Raw genomic sequence first — 7,210 nt, 5'->3', positions numbered from 1 at the left:
ATGTCAACAAAAACCTGATTACTGTTGCTCTCTCTTCTTTGCCTTCCACTGTACTAGTTCATCCTAAAATTAGGTTCCTTTGTGGGAGTAAGATGATTTGTCAGTGGTAACTGAAACAACAGTTTAAAAAAAAAAAAAAAAAACACCACAAAACACACACAAAAAAATCCTCTTTCTCAGAAGCTCCCAACAAGCATTACTTCATGCATCATTAGCCCTAAACTGTAAGGGTCATTTACCATCTGAACCATTCAAGCCTTGTGTCCAGAGGATGGGATGTATTGATTGTTAAGCCAAGCAGGCTCCACTGTAAGAGGTGAGGGAAAGAGCAATCACATACAAAACACACAACTGGAAAACTCAGAATACTGTTAGCAAGAGAAGAGCAAAAAACAAGAACTGGGGAGGTAATCAACAAAGCTTCCACACAGTTAACACCTAAGAGAAAAAATAGAGCTAAGCCCTCCTTATTCCATTCACAAAAATAAATTCAGATATATTAAAGTCCTAAATATAAAGAGTAAATTTAGAAGAAAATATAGAGTAATATATTTCTGACCTTGGGGGAAACTGAAAGTCTTTTTATTTTTATTTTTTCCACATTAACACAAAAGTTTATTTTTAGGAGTTCTACATCACTGGAATTTAAACAGTAGACATAGGAATAGCTTTGTAAATGTAAATTATATACATTAAAATAAAATAATTAGAGGGATTTTTTTTTAGTATGAAAACTATACAAATGAAATAAATAGCAAAAGGACCATAGAAATATTTTGTGATTGTGGATATCAATTACTTTAGGACCTAAACAAAGATTCTGAATATTCAGACTTCTTTTGCTGTGTTTCATATTTTGAGTCAAGCTATTTGGTCTGATTTAGGTCCTAGCCGGTTTGGCTCAGTGGATAGATCATTGGCCTGCGGACTGAAGTTTCCTAGGTTCGATTCTGGTTAAGGGCATAGATGCCTGGGTTGCAGGCTTGATCCTCAGTATGGGGTGTGCAGGAGGCAGCTCTGATCAATGATTCTCTCTCATCATTGATGTTTCTATCTCTCCCTTCCTCTCCCTTCCTCTCTAAAATCAATAAAAATATATATTTTAAAAAATTATGAAAAAAGAAAAATATCTGATTTAGGAAGGCAATTAAGCTTCATAACAAAAAATTTTCCATCTGCAGATACCTCCTTTAAAGGAATTGACCATACAGCGCTGATGTAATCTGCTGCTTCCCTTCTGAACAGTGTGTGAAAAATTATGTCAACCCTATGGAAAGTTAAACAGGTACCAAAAAAACGGAACAATTACGTACAACTCAGTAAAGTATGATGTTAAGTTTTCCGCATCTAAAAATTAATCATGGAATAAAGCATGAACTATAGTTGACTTGGTTTCAGGAAACACATTTGAGAGTTTCATTATTGTTCTGGTCTCATATCCAGTCATGGTCAGGCGTTTGTAGGCCACCATGCTGTTTACTTTGTGGATTGTAGTAGAGAAGGAATGCAGACGGACTTGCTCACAATTGTTAATGAACTGTGGTCCTGACTCTTCCCACTTTTCAGGAACAACCAAATCTTTGTCTGTATAGATCAGCAGATCAAGTGAATAAAAGAAACTTCCAACAGGGGCAGAAGTTTCACGGTTGCTGTGATCTGTTTGATCACTGAGCGAATTTCATCTTGGATAGCTTTTTGGGACTTTTCTCTGAGTGTACGCTCATCTTTGGCAGTCTTGTCACACTCAGTATCAAATTGTCATCTGTCAAGGATCTCGTCACTTTCAACACTGGAGATGACTACCACCAATTTCTGAACTAAACACTTGTACAACCAGTCTTTTAGTTGTCCCACCACATTATGTAGCTATTTCAGGAGCTCAGGATCAGTAATTACAAGCAAGGTGAGACCATATTTCTGCACTCGAGTAAAGGTTTCAGACCAGTAAATGCCACACTGATATAAAATGCTGTTGATGCCAAATGAGAAAATGCTCTGCTCCCAGGAGAGTGGCCTTGCCACTGCCAGGCTTCAGTGGCAGGGCGTGCCCACCGCACATGTGACAGCAACTCCCCACCACCATCTGGAAGTCTTTTTAGAAAAGGTACAAAAAATGAAGTCATTTTAAAAATTGATCATTTTTAAAAAATGATCATTTCATTCCATCAAAATAAAATCCTTTGGTACAATAAAAGATATTATAAAAGACAAGTGAGACACTGGGAGAAAACATTTATAACAGGCCAACAATTAATATCCAAAGCATAAAGGTTATCAAAAAGTTAACAAGTAAAACCTTAACAACTTAAAGAAAAGGACATGAATAGGTAATGAACAGAAGAAAAAATAAAAATGCCCAATAGCTATATAAAAAGATAGTTAGCATTACTAAGGAACTTGAGAAATGCAACAGTCAGAAATTCTGTATATAACATTTGATAATATGGAGACAATGGTTTCGACAGGCTCTTAGTGGGTGTGTAATAATGTCAGTGGCTGTTAGTGGGTCCAACTTCTCTCTACAGTTCAAGCTGACAGATTCAAATGTAAATGCATATACTTATGAGTCTAATATCTTGTACCTACCTAAGAAATATCCTCGATCCTGTGATTAATTAAGTATATTCAATAATATTCATTGCAGCCCATTTGCAGTGATGAAATTTGGGAGATGACATGTTCATCAACCAGAGATGAATAAATACACTGAGGTGTACTCATGCTAGAGAATACTGTGTAGCAATTTCAAAATGCACATGTTTCCTTTGAACCAATATGGAGAGATCTGTTTATAACTGCAGAGTGATTAGTATATCTTTATGAAGAAGAAAAACTGAAAAGCACAAAATAATCCTACCTATTTTCTATAGATAGATAAGGTCAATAAGAAAAAGCTCTGGAAAGATACAGACCTACTTGAGAACTGTGACTACTTGTGGGAACTAGGAGAGAGGATTGGGATCAGACAAGGCAGTCAAATGACACTTTACTTAGCTTTATGATTTATGATCTTAAGACTAAATAAGTTTATTTTATTTTCTCTTTTTTCTCTTTCTTTCTTTTCTTTTTTTTTTTTACATGAAGAGCATATTCTTGTGAGATGCTACAAGAATGTAAGATGTTACAAGAAGAGAATGTATTCATGCATCATTTGGGCAATTAAAAAAATAAATTATACACCCTAGCTGAAGTGGATAGAGCATTGGCCCACACACATCAAGGGTCGCAGGTTCAGTTCCAGGTCAAGGGCATGTACCTGGGTTGCAGGTTCGAATCCCAGCTGCTATAGTTCACTCTCTCTGAAAAATCAATGGAAAATATATCCTCAGGTGAGGATTAACAAAAAATAAAAAATTTAATGAAATAATTAGGAGTTGGCCAAGCAAAAGCTAAAGTTTGGAGCCTGCTCCTTCTTCAGGGGATCCTCTATGACTTGGGACCACAGATGACTTGACTCCACATGTCTCTGCTCACCTGCCATGTCTCTGCCTAGGTCTTGCTGCCATACTCATGGACCTCTCTGGCCCCTGATGGTAGGTGCATGGGCCATTTCTCCTAAAGCACAGCTGAATGACTACAAGTAGGAGACAGAGGACAGGGAAAAGGTACTAGATAGTCAAGGGGTCATGATAAGGGCTCCTCTGTGAAAGGAAAACAGAAAGGAAGGAAGGCCATACATGAAAGGTCCAGTCTGGCAGGCATGTACCTGCATTCACATAGTTTGTGTGCTTCTCTCATGTCCTTAATTTGCCTCTCAGCATCACCTCTAACCCCTAGGCTCTTTGCCTTGACTTTGAGAGATTGTCCTCCACAGCAAAACTTGAGACTGGGACAGCAGCTAGAAGTGGCACAGGGTGAGGGTCAGAGAATGGAGTGAGTAGAACTCAAAACAAAATAGGAGCTGGAAAAGGACCATGGATAGAGGGAGAGGTCTACATCAGAGCAATGGTTCTATCCACACCCATGGGTATTAGAGGAAGATAAAATTATTATCTACCTCTTTCTCCAACATGGAGCAAAACGTCTTTTACCCATAGTAGTAATAATCCTAATTCTCATTTCAGTTAACCAAGTAAGAGATGAAAGAGCCTGCCCACCAGATTTCCACTGGAGGGGAATAAAAGGAGCTCAAGGTAGAGAAGGGCCCTCCCAAGACATGTCCAAGGGCCTAGGCCGATATGGTTAGAGATAACACATCTACAGGAAGTGAAATCCTGGGGGTGGTGTGAAAAAAAACCCTCTGATTTTCATAGATCATCTCCTAGATTACCCAAAAAGTTCAAACCAAAGTATCATCCTCAACTCCCTCCACCCACTCTATAATGACTTCAGAATTTTAGGAACTAAAGTGCTCCATCCCAGAAAAAAAGCACTTCCTTTGAGGTTAAGGTGTGAAACGACAAAAACTATAGTATCCAAGAAGGCCTTCTCAACTCTGAGACTTCCTGCCTCTGCCATCCAGAGACTGAGAAGGTGAGCATTTCATCAGGCTCTTAAAAGGGATAAGAAAAGCTTCCGTTGTATCCTTTCAGAGCTAAGTGATCTGCCATTAAATGAAAAACATTCAGAAATAGGTTTATATTCTTATTTATGACAGGCCCAAAAGGACCACAATTTGAAAGAAGGGGACTTCTTTACATAATAATGTGTTGTGTTGTACATGTTTGTCTAATCCAGTGGTTGGCAAACTCATTAGTCAACAGAGCCAAATATCAACAGTACAACGATTAAAATTTCTTTTGAGAGCCTAATTTTTAAAACTTAAATGTCTTCTAATGCCACTTCTTCAAAATAGACTCGCCCAGGCTGTGGTATTTTGTGGAAGAGCTACATGTGTCTCGAGAGCCGCAGTTTGCCGGCCATGGTCTAACCTAATACTTACCAGATGAGCATAACTGGAATAAGAAAGAGGTATATCTACACATACATACACCTGGATAGTCCTGCTGGAATTTGGCAGTATTATTCTACACTTGATCTTAGCCAAAAGGCCAAGAAGTAATGGCAGTATTATTCTATACAAATATTTTCAGTACAATTTTCTGTGATGATGAGAATGTTATATATCTGCATTATAGAAGCAGATATATAGAAGCCACTAGCCATGTGTGGTTATTGAAGTGAAATCCTGGGGGTGGTGTGAAAAATTTTTGCAATTTTTTTCATTTTAACTCATATTTAAGTCATATTTAATTAATTATATTGGCCAGCTTAGTTCTAGGTTTAATCTCTCCTACTTGTTTGGATCAAAGTTTGCCAAAGAGTAGAAAAATATGCATAATGGAGAGGTTGGTAGCAGAAAACATTGCCAAACATATGAAAAAGAAAGTCCTCATGACAGATAAAGCCAGGAGCAAGCATCATAGCATAAAACACCCATTGATATCTCAAATCTTCTCAAGCTTCTGCTGCACACACAAAAACCTTGTACAAGTGATGTTTTTAGAAAAGTCCAAGCAAAGGAGGTGTATTAGTGAAATGGAGTGATGCAGAACAGGTATTGCAAACTCATAATAGTGAAACAGTGTAATGCTGATGGTATCTGGGTGAAACCTTCATCTCCATTCCTATTAATGAGAAGCCCCACTTTGACAAGTGGGGAAAAGAAGCACCAGGTTGGACACAGTGTCAGGATTGGACTTCCCTGCCTTCCATAGACAGGAGAAGGTGAGCACTTCATAAATGAAATCATAGGATTATTTGTTAATGATATTCCAAAATGAAGACGTTCATAACTATTTCTGGGCTGAATAACAGCTTACAAAATAACTAAGACAAACAGGAAGAAAGGTAATTCAAGAAGAAAGTGGCAAAACCATTATCATAATGAATACATTTAACATACTTCTTTCCATCTTTAACAGATCAAGCAAACAATGATATAGAGAACTTGACTAATTATCAATAATTAATAAACTTGGTTTACTAGAGATATGAAACACTATGTTCTATAAATACAGAATATACATTCTGGTCAAAATGTCATAAAAACAACCTCAACAAAATTGAGTGGAAATTTAATTGTCCATGTTCTTTGACCATAATGCCATAATCTATACTAATAAAAAGGTAATATGCTAATTAGACCAGGAGACCTTCCAGATGTCCTTCCAGACAAAGCCACAAAATTTGTGTAGGGGGGAGGAGGTAAGGGGGTGTCCCTCAACCTGGCCTGCACCCTCTCCAATCATGGACCCCTTGGGGGATGTTAGGCACAACCCCTGTCAGACATCCCTCTCGAAATCTGGGATCACTGGCTTTTAACTGCTCACTTGCCTGCCTGCCTGATCACCCTTAACCACTCTGCCTGCTGGCCTGATCACCCCTAATTGCCCCCCCTTGCCGGCCTGATCACCCTTAACTGCCCCCCTGACAGCCTGCTCGCCCCCAACTGCCTCCCCTGCTGGCCTGCTTACCCCCAACTGCCCCCCCCCCCCCCGAGCCAGCCTGCTGGCCACATAAAGATCGAGAGGTTAAATAAAAATTTCAATTACCTTAAAATTTTTTAAGAAAGTCACAATCTAAATAATTGTAGGTCAAAGAGGAAATCAAAACTGTAAATAAATAAAAGGAAACATCAATTGTCATGCTGCTTATTAAACACATATGGATGGATTACAAAAAAATTTCTTAAAACACAAAGAAAAACTAATTTCAGGATGTAGAAATCTGGGAAGAGAATTAATCACATCTTGCAGCAGCAATAACAATAGCCAGACAAACTGCAAGATTATATCTTTTTCCTCCCATCATAGATCTGATGGCAGGCAATCAAAAAGTATGAAATCTAAGGAAAGTTAGGTGTCACCTCAGGTAACTGGGGAGGCTGAGCCACTGGGCCCTATAGGACACCTAATACACAAAGCCACTCTATCAACTCAGGGAAGAAGCCAAAATGTGGAGATAAAGAAAAAGATCACAAATGAAAGAAATGGAGGAAAGCAAACTACTGGATATAGAGTTCAAAACCACGGTTATAAGGTTTTTCAAGAATTTTCTAGAAACTACTGATGAATTTAGTGCAACCCTTGAAGATATGAAAAAAGACCAACTAGAAATTAAGCATACACTGACTTAAATAAAGAATAATATACAGAGATCCAACAGCAGACTAGAGGATTGCAAGACTCAAGTCAACAATTTGAAATACAAAGAAGCAAAAAACACTCAACTGGAAAAGAAAAAAGAAAAAAGAATCCAAAAATATGAA

General features: G+C 38.1%; 1 pseudogene across 1 annotated transcript; it reads right to left on the bottom strand.

Annotated features, from left to right (window-relative positions):
- Positions 1-1,354: 1,354 nt before the first annotated feature.
- On the bottom strand, positions 1,355-4,012 carry LOC311622661 (mitotic spindle assembly checkpoint protein MAD2A-like; annotated as a pseudogene). Its single transcript has 2 exons — positions 3,998-4,012; positions 1,355-1,995 (listed from the first exon to the last, which is right to left on the bottom strand). The product of its transcript is annotated as a mitotic spindle assembly checkpoint protein MAD2A-like (transcript).
- Between the last annotated feature and the right edge of the window lie 3,198 nt (positions 4,013-7,210).

Source organism: Pipistrellus hanaki (assembly GCF_964339955.1).
Source record: "Pipistrellus hanaki genome assembly, chromosome: 5".
In the NCBI taxonomy this organism is placed as follows: Eukaryota; Metazoa; Chordata; class Mammalia; order Chiroptera; family Vespertilionidae; genus Pipistrellus; species Pipistrellus hanaki.
The sequence above is the reverse complement of the archived record's forward strand: the minus strand, read 5'-3'. Positions and strand labels throughout refer to the sequence as shown.